Consider the following 14,669-nt stretch of genomic DNA (forward strand, 5'->3'; position numbering starts at 1 on the left):
ATAAAAGACAAGGATCATCACTTTATGAATGAGATTGCTCAGTCTTTTAGGGGTTCCATTTTTCCAATGTTGCATGGCAATATTTTCCAATGCATTCCCTTTTTAGAACAGTGTGTAGCCCTTCCTTTTGTGGTGTCCGATCCTTCTTTGTTTAGTTGTCCAATCCATCCTTTTATGCTTCTTTTCTTTTCCTATAAAGATTAAAATAAGAAATAATATCATAAAAATCAAACTTACGGCTAGAATAATAAAGAGGAAGAAAGAGTTTGTTTATTTATGAATTTCAACTAACTAACTACTTGTGTATCCTTATGCATTTTGGTGGCACCATGGGGTGACACCAAACTTAATTTGAACAATGTGATGAAAAGTTTTGTTCAAAGCTCCCAAGACTAGCATGCATCTTGGTTTGCTTTGAACACCAAACTTGTTCTTCACTATATACTGCATGATAAAAATTGCACCAAGTGTTTGTCAAGTTTGGGTTGAAATTCATAAACATTGATTTATTCATTATTTTAAAAACATATAAAACATGGGTTGCCTCCCATGAAGCGCTTCTTTAGCGTCACTAGCTTGACGTTTTTCCTCATCAGGGTGGTTGGTAGTGCTTAAAGTCCTCCCCTCTTGCTGTGGACTTATATCCATTGGTTGGATCAATGATCTCCACATGTTCCAGGGAAAGAACTCTGTTGATAGTGAAGACCTTAGGTAACTGAGATGGTACAGTAGGGAGATTAGGGGGAATATCTGGGAAGTAAGCTGAGACAACTCTATCCCCTGGAGAGAAGTCTTCCGTAGGGATTTCTTGTTCCTCCACCTCCTTGGTACCTTCTTCTTTGTTTCTTTTGATGTTGCCTTCCCCTTGGTGACCTCTTTTTCTAAAGGAGTTGTGGTGCTGTCTTCACCTGCCTCTAGAGGTTTAGGTTCCTCCAACTTTTCCTTGAGCTTGGCAATTGCTGTTTTCCTTGTTTATCTATTAGGGGATCTCAGAATGAACTGGCTGTGCTTTAGTGCTTGTTTCCTTGTCCTCTTGATCTGTTTCTTGTGAGAGTTTGAAAATATTGAAGTGAGTCGTTCATCATGGATTCTCAATATTAGCTCCCCTTTCTCTACATCGATAAGTGCTCTGGCCGTAGCTAGGAATGGTCTTCCCAATATGATTGGATGAGTGTGACTCTCTTCCATGTCCAGGATGACAAAGTCCGTTGGGAGAAAGTATTTCCCAACCTTTAGCAAACATTTTCCACCACTCCTATTGCTTGCTTTTGAGTTTTGTCAGCCAGTCTGATGATTACATCTGTGGGTATTATCTCATTGATCTGCAGCCTTTCACCAGGGATAAGGGCAGTAAGTTGATGCTGGCCCCCAAATCACATAGTGCTCTATCGAACATAGTTTCACCTATGCACAAGGGACGTGAAAACTCCATGGGTCTCTTCTTTTTGTAGGCAACTCAGGTTGAATAAGGGCACTACATTCCTTGTTCATCACTATAGTCTGGCCTCCTTTGAGTGAGCTTTTCCTGGGAAGAAGTTCCTTCATATACTTGATGAATGTAGGCATTTGTTGAATTGCCTTGACGAATGGTATGTTTACATGCAGAGATGCAAACAAGTCTAGGAACCTTGAGTATATTCTCTTTCCCACAGCACCATTGAGCAGTTGAGGGAAGGGTGCATAGAGCTTCAGCAGCTCTTGTTGTGAGATTTTGGTTCTTGGCGATCTCTATCCTCCTCCTTTGTTGAGTTGTCTTCAGGTTGTTTGCAAAGTTTGCCTTTCTTGTCTTCAGTCTCTTGATCACTCGCAGTGACCATTTTGCAATCTTCCCATCTTACTTTCTTTGCTTCTCCTTTGGGTTTTTTCCGTGTCACTTGGGAAGCTATCAGTAGGTTTGGGAATCTTCTCAGCTAAATATCCCACCTGAAATTCCAGCTTCCTGATGGTCTCTCCTTGGTTCTTAATATTGCCTCGCACCTCCTCTTTGAACACCTTATTTTCTTGAATCTCTTGGCATATTCCTTCAAGTAAGGCTTCAATCTTAGAGAGCTTGTCATCAATTGATGAGTGATTCGGAGCAGATGTGCTGTTTTGGTTTTGATAGGCGTGTGGAGAAGTGTTGTTGTGGGGTGTTGAGATGTCCTCTGTGTGAATTGCTGGTGAGCTGCATTGTTGTTGGAGTTGTAACGTCTCTGGTCTTGGTTTTGATCTTGCTCACTTCCCCACCCAAAATTTGGGTGGTTTCTCCATCCAGGGTTGTAGGTCTTGGAGTATGGATCATAGTTTTTCCTTGGTGAATTCCCAATGTAGTTGGCTTGCTCCTGACTCCCTCTGCTTCTTTATTCACTCCTTCTTGGGTTGTTGATGAAGTGGAGATTGCTGCTACTTGGTTCATCTCCATCTTCTTGGTGAGGTCAGCCAGCTGCTGGGTAATGAGCTTGTTTTGAGCCAACAGAGCATCTACATTGTTTAGCTCCATTACTCCTCTTGTGTTCCCTCTTTCGAAAGCATAGAAGTAGTCGTTCTCTGCTACTGTTTCAATAACATCTATGGCTTCCTCAATAGTCTTCTTCTTGTTCAAAGATCCTCCAGATGAATGGTCTACGGCCTTCTTTGATTCATAAGAGAGCCCTTCATAGAAAATGTGCAGCTGCACCTATTCGTTGAACATGTCAGGTGGACACCTCCTTGTTAAGTCCTTGAACCTCTCCCATGCTTCATATAGAGTCTTACCATCTTGTTTCCTGAAAGTTTGGACCTCAGCTCTCAGCCTATTGATTCGTTGAGGAGGGTAAAATTTTGCTAAGAATTTGTTCACCACGTCTTCCCAAGTTGTCAAGCTTTCCCTTGGGAAAGATTCCAGCCACTTGGCTGCTTTGTCCCTAAGTGAGAATGGAAATAGGAGCAGTCTATAGGCGTCAGAGTGAACACCATTAGACTTCACTGTGTCACATATTCTCAGAAAGGTGGTCAAATGTTGATTGGGGTCTTCTTGAACACCTCCTCCAAACGAACAGTTGTTCTGAACAAGGGTGATGAGCTGTGGTTTAAGTTCAAAGTTGTTGGCATGGATTGTTAGTTTTTGGATGCTACTTCCACAATTGCCTGGGTTTGGATTGATGTAAGAGCCCAAAACTCTTCTATCCTCCCCAGCATGATTTGCTCTACCTCCTCCCCTATGGTTGTGATCCTCTTCTTCATGATGGTTTTCCATGTTGTCTTCCATGTTTGTTTCAAAGAATTCCTCTTCTTCCTCAGCACCAACCACTTTCTTTCCTCTTGCCTCCCTCCTTAATCTAAGGAAGGTCTTCTCAGGTTCAGAATCGAAGGAAGTTGAAGCCCTGCTTCTTCCTGTCATACAACCATCAAGTGCAAGCAAGAAAAGATAGGTGCAGAAAGTATTTGTGTCAGAATTACTGTTAGTTGTGGGTAATGCAATATATCAAACAGTTAGTGGGTTAGCAAACAGAATTGAAAATAACAAAAAAAAAACAAAAGAGTAGAGGGGGAAGGGAAGAAGTTTAACTAAAACAAAAAAGTAAATCACTCAAACAGAAAATGAAATTCACAAAAATAAAAATGCTCAATCTAGTGATCTTCCAATTTAATCATTGTTGATGCACAATCAATCCCCGGCAACGGCGTCATAAACTTGATGCGGGTGGAAACTTGTCTCTCAACAAATCTCCTTTCGGCAAGTGTACCGAATTTGTCGTTAAGTAAAAACTCACAATAGAGTGAGGTCAAATCCCACAGGGATTGATTGATCAAGCAACTTTAATTAGAAGAATGTTCCAGTTGAGCGAATCCAGAATTTGGGTTGAGAGTTGCAAAAAATAAAATGGCGAGAATGTAAATAACAGAAAAGTAAATGCTAGAATTAAAGGACTGGAAGTAAATGACTGAAAATAAATTGCAGAATTGTAAATGGGAATGGGGGATTTGCTCATAAAAGTAAATGGCAGAAATTAAAGAGAATGGGTAGATCAGAGATGGGGAGTTCATTGGGCTTAGGAGATATTGCAATTCTCCGGATCAAGTTCATTTTCATCTCTTCCTCAATCAATGCACTCATTGATCTCCTTGGCAATCTTAAGTGATTGAATTACAATTTCTTGCAATTCAATCTCTCAAATCTTGATCAATAGCCAATTCCTTGGTCAATTGCTCATGAGAAGAGATGAAGTATGGTCACTGATTATACCACATGCATTTCCCAAATCAAGTATTGAGAGGGTTATAGTCACATACCCATCCAAACCCAATTTGGTCCAGCATGAGAAAGCAATTCTAGCTTGATCTCTTCATTCCTCTTTCAAGGTTCAAAAGAGATCCAAGTTTGAATAGCTTCTCTTCCAAGATAACTACTCAATTGGATGAAGATCGAAAGCTTTCAAGTTAAATCAAGAGAAAAGATAGAAGAAGAGTAACGAAAATTAGTATTGATCCATCAAATTACAACAGAGCTCCCTAACCCAATGAAAGAGGTTTAGTTGTTCATAGCTCTAGAAAATGAAAATAAAGATGGAGAATACATCATAGAACTAGCAATTGCAGAGAAAGTAAAATACAGAGAGTAATTCTCTTTTTCCAACTTCCAGAACTCCTTTAACAATTCAAAGCTACTCCTATATATACTATTCTTCTCAGCTTCTAGTTTGCTCTTCAAGTCTTGGGCCTTTGGATCTTGAGTTTGAAGCAGTTCTTTTCTTCATTTGGGCTTGGCTTTACTTGCAGAGAGAAAGTGCTAAGTGGGCAGAGACTTTAGCTCAGGGCGTTAGGGGTGTTAACATTTAGTGAAAGTATAAGTTCGAAAACGTTAGTGACACTTAACATTTTCACTAACGTTCCAATGTACCCCTTTTCCTCACGTTAGAGCCCACGTTAACTAGGTTAACGTGGCTTCTAACGTGGCCTTGCCAACTTCGAGAACGTTAGTGACACTCAACATTGTCACTAACGTTCCAGTGTGCCCCTTTTTGCTTCACGTTAAAGCCCACGTTAACCAGGTTAACGTGGCTTCTAACGTGGCCTTGCCAAACTTCGAGAATGTTAGTGACACTCAACATTGCCACTAACGTTCCAATGTGCCCCTAGATCTCACGTTAGAGTCCACGTTAACTAGGTTAACGTGGCTTCTAACGTGGCCATTCTTAGCCATCCCAACGTTAGTGGCAATGTTGAGTGTCACTAACATTGGCTCATCATTCATTCCTCATCGTTAGCTTCCACGTTAACTAAGTTAACGTGGAAGTTAACGTGGCTCCTTGGGGGATTGTGTGGTTGCTTCCAATGTTAGTGACGATGTTGAGTGTCACTAACGTTGTCGACAACTCTCACTTCTTACGTTAGCTCCCACGTTAACCAAGTTAACGTGGGAGTTAACGTGGTGTGTTGCATCCTTAGGCCAACGTTAGTGACAATGTTGAATGTCACTAACGTTGGCTTCTCTTCCCCCTTTAACGTTAGAGGCCACGTTAACTAGGTTAACGTGGGCTCTAACGTGGCCACTCATGAGTGTTTGCCAACGTTAGTGACAATGTTAAATGTCACTAACGTTGGCTCAACTTCCCTTCTCCACGTTAGAGTGCACGTTAACTTAGTTAACGTGACTCTTAACGTGGGCAATGATGGCTTTGAGAGTGTTATTGGCAATCACTTTTCTCATTAACCTTGCAAGTTACCTCCCTTTCCTTGCTTCCTTTGGTCCTGAAATCAAGCAACAGAGTGCATCAAAGTTCTAGTCCAAGTCATGGGTAATGCAACATACAATTTGTCACTAAATTCATGCAAAATCCTCATGAAATAATGTAAAATGCACAATGTATGCTTGAATCAAGGTGTAGGTGAATATCTACCCAAAACTAGCTTATTTCCTAAAAAAATGCATGAAACTACCCTAAAAACAGTAAAGAAAAGGTCAGTGAAACTGGCCAAGATGCCCTGACATCATATACTATTTTTTATTTTATATTATACATAATGTAAATATACTAAAATTAATTACTACAACATGAAATATTTCATTAAATTCATAAATTCACAATGAAATTTTTACAGTCTCTTTCATTAATCAATAATCATTGTACAAATTTGCTTCGTGATGCAAATAAAATGGAAAAAGAAAAAATACTTATACCACTTAAACTCTATAAACATTCCATATAAAAAAGAAAAGAAAAAGTGATACTATGTACATAAAAAACTTAGTCCTTATACTAATCCTAGAAAAATATATTTATCTGCTAGACTAGCTCATCGCTGTGACGACTTATTACCATTCCCTTAAACAAGTCAACCAAGTTCATCTTCAACCAAGTTCATCTGATGCACATCAAACAAAAAAGCAATAAGAACTCATATAGTAGGCAGAAATAAAACCTGAATTAAAATAATAATGAAATCACCTCCGCAGGTGGTCTGGAATCCCAAGTAAAGTTTCCACCTTCATAGATTGAGCAATAATTCCAAGCAGCCAAAAGTCCAACACAAGGACAACTCACTATAACACCAAATCAAAGGAACAGCAAGGGTTTTAGCAAATCAATCAAACAATAATAATAATACCAATAATTGAAAAAGAAAGAATCCATCTTTAATTAATCTTGATTTGAAAGGACAAAAGGGGTTTACAGCTTACCTTAATCTTCAACTATGGCTGCATCCACAACAAATTATCACTAGTGCATGTTCCTGCAATGGGGAAAACAAATCATTTGAGGATTTCAATGGAAAGAACATGATAGAATGAAAAATTAACAAGAATAAAATAAAAATATGCTCACAATGGGACAAAAAAGAAGACTAGAAAAACAAAGATGAAGCAAATGATGAGTAAAGGAACATGTGCAGTCACCCTTTCAACTTCCAGTTTTTTTCTTTATTATTCTGCTTCTTCACCTTTCACTTAACAACATCATTTGTCTTATTGTTGTTGTACTTTGAGGAAGCTCCTAAAATCATCAAAAGCCAATGTTATTATTATTATTATTATTATTATTATTATTATTATTATTATTATTATTATTATTATTATTCCTGAAAAGTTCAGGAGTTCTAGATCAACCCCCACCTGTATTATCATACTTCCAAAGAACAATTAACTTTCCTTAATGAAAATTAACTATATCTAATAACTTTTCTAGTTGAATGCAGCAGTTAGAAATAGACATAGACATAGACATAGACTTCTAAATATAATAATAGAAGATCATAAAAGCCAAAGGAGTTACATAATTGAGATTCAAAAGAACACAAAAAGAAACAAACTTTATGGGGTGAAAAAAAGTTTAATGGGGTAAATGAGATTAGCTGGCACAAATTGAAACAAACAAGGGAATGGGTTCACAACCAATGTCATCAATCATTTCCTCTCTCCTTTAATAATTTTATTTATTTTTTTACTTTACCTAATACCTATAGAGACTAGAGTAGAGTTACCTATAGAGACTACAAAAGAGTTGGCTTGCAGTTACACAAATTAATCATAGACTTACCAGGTGACAAAGTGGATTTCTGCTGGTAAAGAATTCACAAAAGTAATCACGTTGTAAGTATAGTTTCTAGACCAACAAAGAGTCCTTTCGTACAAAAACTTATTTGTCACTAAAGCAAACCCAATAAAAATAATAACCGAAGTATTTAAACCTCAGGTCGTCTCTCAAAGAATTGCAGGGAGGTGTATTTATTATTGGTTATGGAAGATTATCTTTTTGGGGTTTTTGAATAATGAACAAGAAAAGTAAATTGCAAGAATTAAAGTAATAACTAATAAAGCTCTTAGTAAGGTATGAAAACTAAAAATCCTATCCTAGTTACCCTTATCAATTGTGATAAGAATTGTCAACTGCTCCCACTTAGTTAACCCTTACTAAATAAAGAAAATTCAAGTGGACTAATTAAATTGATTCCTCAAATCCTAGTCAACTCCTAAGGAAATACTAGCTTTAGAGGGATCCAAATCAACCAGTAAATTCCAATTATCAATTAACAAAAGAGTTTGATAACTCAAGTGTCACCAATTAATCAATTCAAGCTAAGAATGTAAAAAGCTAAATTAAAATCATAAATCTGAAATACCTCAATTTGCATTAAATATAAAATTAAATCTAACATGGAGTTCATAAACTAAATTGGGAAAATAGACAAACTAAAGTAATGGAATAAATAAAAGTAGAAGAGAAACTAAATTAAAGGAACATTGAACCTGGAATGGAGAAGAAGTAAACCTAACCTAAGAGAAATCCTAAATCCCTAAAACCTAGAGATAGGCGCTAGAAACTACATCTAAAACCTAAAATTCTCAATAATTGATGAATGTTGTCTCCATGAATGATTCTCCCATTCTGCAGCCTCTATTTTGTGTTCTCGGGCTTGAAATTGGGCCGAAAAGGATCTCAGAAATCGCCCCAGCGCTTTCTGCAACTTTCTACACATGGCGTCAGTCACGCGCACGCGTCAGTCACGCGTGCGCGTCATTGGCAAAATTCCTTGTCACGCGTACGCGTAAGTCACGCGTACGTGTCGCTTGGCTTCTGCGCTAGGCACGCGTGCACGTCGTCCATGCGTGCGCGTCGCTGCCCGTTTCTCAAATACTTCATTTTCTCGCGTTTCTTCCACTTTTGTATGTTTTCTTTCCATCCTCTAAGCCATTCCTGCCCTATAAAGCCTAAAAATACTTAACACACAAATCATAGCATCGAATGGTAATAAAGGGTATTCAAAATTAACAGTTTAAATGTCTAGGAAACATGTTTTCAACTATATTGTAGAATAAGGAAGGATTTGTAAAACCATGCAAATCATATGAATAAGTGAGAAAAGACTTGATAAAAACCACTCAAATTAGCACAAGATAAACCATAAAATAGTGGTTTATCAATCTCCCCACACTTAAACATTAGCATGTCCTCATGCTCAACTTAAGAGAAACTAAAAAAGAGTGAAGGCAGAATGGTGGAATCTATGTAATGCAGTCTATCTAACTGCAAGCTACCTATATGAATCATGCAATTCTAATTACTATCCACCTATATATATAAAGCTTACATGTGGTTAAATTGAGTCAGATTTTCAAGGAACCATTTATGCACAACCAATGGCTAAATCATATTAAAACACATTCACAATTGAGTTGAGTTAATCAAAAGAGTTCACAAACTTGCAAGACAGACAATGATCAAACATGGATATATGGAGATGAGCTATTGAACCCTCACTGGATTTGTATATGCACTCTAATCACTCAGTGTTTGGGGTTAATCACTCTACTCTTCTCTAGTCACGCTTTCTAAGACTTGTTCTTCATCTAACCAATCAACAAATATTTAATGTACCAATGCAAACATCATGAGATCTTTTCAAGGTTGTAATGGGGCTAAGGCAAAGGTGAGGGTATATATATGGCTAAGTGAGCTATAAATTGAATCCTTGACTAACCTAAGCTCTTACCTATACACACACTCTATATACTTCTAAAATCATGCCTAGCTACCCATAATTTCCACTTTTGCATCACATACTCATGTACCAAATTATTTTCAATTTTATTACATATGCATTGATCTTTTACTAAACTTAATACTGGGGTAATTTTTTTCCCTTATTTATTTATTTAATTATAGGAATTTTTTTTATATATAAACATAACATATCAATGCACATGGTATTTTAACTATTTTTGGTTTCACATGAGCATGCGCCCAAATTCCAAATAATTTGTCAATTTAATACTTCCCTATCAACCCAAGTTTCCATGGTTCCCCACACTTAATTGATACATAATCTCTATCTTAAGCTAACCAAAGATTCAATTTGGGGTAATTAATTTGTTTTTCTGCTTAAGGCTAGTGATGTGGTAAAATACAGAATAAATAGGGATTGAAAGGCTCAAAGTGGCAAACAAAGGCGATTGAAAGGACAGGATGTGTGTGATAAGTGAGTTTTTAAAGAAACATGGCCTCAATCATATGCAAGCATGTAAACACACTAAACATTGGACATATAGAATGGAACAAAAGTAAAGATTGTAATTATAGAGAAGAAAACACACAAGAATAAAATATTATGGCTAAATAATGTAGCCATGTAATTGAGCTCAAATCTCACAGGTTGTGTGTTCTTTGGCTCACAAACCATATATCAGTCATGTATATCATGCAAGTAAAAATAAGGAGTTTCAACTCAAATCAATGTGAATCTTTAAATAGCTTTCCTAAAAATAGATATATTCCTTGAAAATGTCATCCATTGACCAACATTTATTACTATATATATATATATATATATATATATATATACTAAGTGGATTGTTGTGATTATGAAAAACTTCAAATTTTCTAATTTACTCTCTATTTTCAATTAAACCAAATTCTCATATGCTAAAAAGGGTAAACTAAACTTAATAATCCATATTTTTCTATATCACAACTAATAAACTAAGAGTGAAAATCAAGCTAAATATCTAGGATATATATAGCCCAAAGTGCAAAATGTAATAAAGTAGAAGAAAACAGAAATACAGTAAAAGAAAATGTGCAAGCACTGAAAGAAAAATAAGATGAAATAAAATAAAGTAAAATAAAAATACAGAAATGAAGCAAAATAGGATAAAAGGGTCTGAAATAGTTCACCAAAATAAAATCCGCCAGAGATGGCGACCTCCCCACACTTATATAATAGCATCGTCCTCGATGCTCAGTCAAGCCGGGTGTGAAGGGTCATCACCACCTGAGGGGTGTGTGGCTACTGGCTCTGTGGGCTCTGGTAGTGTAGGGGCCTGTGGCTCTGCCTGTATAGGGGCCTGTGGCTCTGCAGACTGCTCAAGTTGAGGCTCCTTGTGCTGGGACTCATGGTGCTGATCCTCTGCCTGTGCATCCTCCTCCTGCTCATCCGCCTCCTCTTCAGAGGGCTCCGATGGTGTGTCAGGCTCGGAGGAGATGTCAGTGTGTCCCGACCTGATCATCAGCTTCAGATGCTCATAGCGTCGCTTACTACGATGCTCAGACCGCTCATAACGCCGTTGGTTGCGGTGCTCCATCTGATCCAGGCACTCAAAGAGTCGGTGCACTAGGTGGTAGATGGGCTAGGAAGCTGGTGATGGTGCTGTGGATGTGGGGGTGCAGTAGGTGCTGAAGGGGCTGTAGAGGATGTGGCTGCGTCAGCGGAAGCAGTAAGAGAAGGAGGTCTGTGGCCCAGAGCTTCGAACCTCTTGCCGTGTGGGATGATCTTCCTGCAGTCGGCAGCTGGGGGCTTCTCATCCTCAGGCTCCCAGGGTACCTCAGCCCGGCGGCCCATCTGGGTAATCAGATAAGGGAATGGCAGAGTGCCTCGAACATGAACTCTAGCCATGGAGTGCTTGATGAACCGTGGAAGGTACAGGTCCTTGCCTTCCATAACGCCCCAAATGAGAGTTATCATGGCAGCTGGTACCTCAGTCTCGTGAGTGCTCGGCATAACATAGTTGCTCAGGATTTGTTGCCATAGCTTAGCCTCATCATTAAGATAGATGATCTTGATCCCCTTTGGATTTACTGTCGACTTACCCATAACCTAGGGGACAGCAGGATCAACGGCTATGGTGCACTTTACTGCCTCCCAATCAAAGCTCATAAACCTCATGGATTCCTCAGCCTTCTGATAACCATCTGGCTCGTCTGATTTAGGCTGGAAATGGAGGATATCCTCAATGGCCTCCTTAGTAACTAAAATTTGTTTTCCTCTCAACTGTACTGCATCCAGAGTCGTCTTGTAATAGTTGCAGTAGAATTTTCGGACCCAGGATGCATTAACCTCAGTCAAATTCCTTTCTAAAAAGAACCAGCCTCTCTGTTTGATTTGCTCTGTAGTGTACTGTTATAATTCAGAGGGTATTCTGAGGGTCTTTTCCAAATATAAGTGCCTCTTAGTCGCAAAGACCTCATATTTCAGCTCACAGTAGTGATTTGCAAACTTGATTGGATCAGTCGCAGGCACTATTTGATCCGTTTTTTCCTGCGGAGTGAAGTTCTTCTCACGCCAGGAATCATCATGCAGAATATCTGATAGAGTCATAGATGATTGGCCTCTTTTTCTCTTACCTGTGGTGGCCTTAGCCTTAGCCTTTTCTTTTGGGTCAGACATCCTGAAAAATAGAAATTCCAGGATACAATTTATCAACTAAAGCAGAAAAAACAGGAAGGCAAATAGTAGGCAAGCAATATAAGCAGTATATTTGCAAAAGAGGAATGAAAGCCAAAGCATGAAGTGAGTCAGAAAGATATAGAATTGTGGACTGGAGGCAAGATAAAATTCAAAGAATTCAAATAAAAATCACAATCCAAAAACTATTAAATGAAATGCAGGATGCTTGTTTTAGCAAGGAACAACAATCAACATCAATAATGCATTTTAAGTTGAAAGGAAACCAAAGAGGACAGGGAATGCGGCCCAGCATGTCATGAATGGCAGTTAAGCAAAAACCGTTTTCAGAAAAATTAGGCAGCATTCCGGCAGTAAAAGGAACGTTCCCGGAAAATCAAACAGCAGAATAATGCAAGTAGTAGCAGGTTCAAACAGGAGTAGCAGCTGATATGAATCTTAGAACAAGTTATACCAAACTAGCAAGTAAAATGGCATTTGAGCAGAATTATCAATCAAGATAGACTCAAGGCAGAATCTCAACCAAAATAGCAGCATTAGACTAAGGTAAGCGACAATCAAGCATGATTGAGTTTAAAGATTCAAGTGCGGGATTGAAATGGAAATTGAAATGGAGCACTTGATGAAGCAAAGGAAATTGCAGAAAAACAACAACAGGAATCATGCAATAAGCCAGCATTGTCAATTAGCACATGAATATTGATATAAGGCAACAGCATGAAGAATAAGGTAACTCGTGTGACTTAGACATTAGAAAACAGAAGAAAGTAGCAGGCGAGGCCTAAACTTAGTTTAGCAGTTTGGATATCTTATGAAGGCAGTGGCCATGACAAGTATTAAAATCATATGTAAATTCAGAAGAATGTAGCAACTGAGCCAATCCAAAACAGCAATAGGCAGGTATATGTAATTAGCCTAGCCTTCATCAAATTCAGAAAGCAAGCAATAGCAAGAGATATGTATTCAAGGAAGTAAATTCACTGAATTAATAATGCAGAACAACTTACAACAAGAATCGAATAACAATACTAACTCAGATTTGAATTCTACTAAATTCAGACATGAACAATCGAATTAGCAAGTAATCAAATCGACTCAGATGGGAGCGTAACAACTTTAGATAATACTCAGCAACAACAAGAAACCAGTTTAGCATAAAAGCAAACAATGAAAGATGACATAGCATCAGTAATAATTCAGCACAGGGCACTGCATATCTAACTAATTCAAACAGCAAGGTAATTGTGAAAATCAGATAATTCAATCAGCAAGAATGGAGCACTTATCAGACCTAAATCCTCTAACCACAACCTAGCTACCTAACCACCTAGAATCCACTACGAAACATGCATATCTAACTAATCTAAATTGAACATAATTTAAATTATGGTAACTGACTACTTGAACAGAAAAAAGAAGAGGGTAAAACACAGAGAAGAGAGTAGCGAAACCTTGGTGGGTAGTGAAAGAAATGGAAACAAAGAGAGAGGGGGGTGGTACGGCAGCGCTGGGGTGGCGGCAAGGCGGCGCTGTGGTACCCGTGGCAGTGCATGGTGAGAGGAGAAAAAGGGAGAGGAAGAGATGAGGAATAAGAGTGAGGCGGGAACGGTGGCGGCGAGGTGGTGGTGGACGGCGGGTCTGTGTTGTCCGCGGTGGCCTTGGGGCGACGGGAGGGTGAGGGGGACTGGGAGAGAGGGAAGGAGAAGAAAAGGGGGAAGAGGGGAGAGGCGAACGGCGGTGGTCGAGGGTCGGCGACGGTGGCTGCGGGGGGTGTGGGTCGTGGTGGTTTGTGGGTGGTGGTTATGGAGGGAAAGAGAGAGAAAAGAGAAGGGGACGTTGGGGAAAGGAGAGGGGAAAAAGGCACATGAGGGGTCTAGGGTTTTCGCATCAGGGGGGTTAGTAAATTTAAATCTACGCGTACGCGTGGATCACGCGTGAGGGGAGATGAGGCAAAAATCCATCGATGCATGCGCATCATGGACGCGAACGCGTGAGACGGGATAAGTGGAGATGACACGTACACGTGAGGCACGCGCACGCGTCCACTAGAATTCTGCTAAATGTACGAGTCTAGCATTGTTTTGGCGCAACTCTCTGTTCCATTTGAGGGGGCAAAAATTTGCATGCAACGCATGCGCGATGTGCGTCGCGCACGCCCACGTGTGGTGTGCTAAAATAAAAGTGACACGTACGCATCATGGATGTGGACGCGTGGCCCAATTTGTGCCTATCGCACACTAGTCACACAATTCCAGCCCAACTTTCTGGTCGTTGGATGGAGACGTCGATTTGGGATCGACACCCACGCGTGGCCTACGCGCACGCGTGGTGTGTTTTTTTTATATGCAGTATGCAGAATGCAAAATGCAGATGCTAATGCAGATATTATGAATGAACACTAAGAAAAATAGAGTAAAATAAAACTAAGAATAAAATAAAGCAAAATAAAACTAAGACTGAAAAAGAACGATCATACCATGGTGGGTTGTCTCCCACCTAGCAATTTTAGTTAAAGTCCTTATGTTGGACAT

The 14,669-nt window shown here is 39.1% G+C and overlaps 1 non-coding gene across 1 annotated transcript; it reads left to right on the forward strand.

Annotated features, from left to right (window-relative positions):
- Positions 1–2,669: 2,669 nt before the first annotated feature.
- On the forward strand, positions 2,670–2,773 carry LOC112739379 (small nucleolar RNA R71). The gene has a single exon (XR_003170318.1). It is a non-coding gene; the product is annotated as a small nucleolar RNA R71 (small nucleolar RNA).
- Positions 2,774–14,669: the final 11,896 nt, after the last annotated feature.

The sequence above is a fragment of the Arachis hypogaea genome, chromosome 13 (assembly GCF_003086295.3).
Source record: "Arachis hypogaea cultivar Tifrunner chromosome 13, arahy.Tifrunner.gnm2.J5K5, whole genome shotgun sequence".
Taxonomy (NCBI): Eukaryota; Viridiplantae; Streptophyta; class Magnoliopsida; order Fabales; family Fabaceae; genus Arachis; species Arachis hypogaea.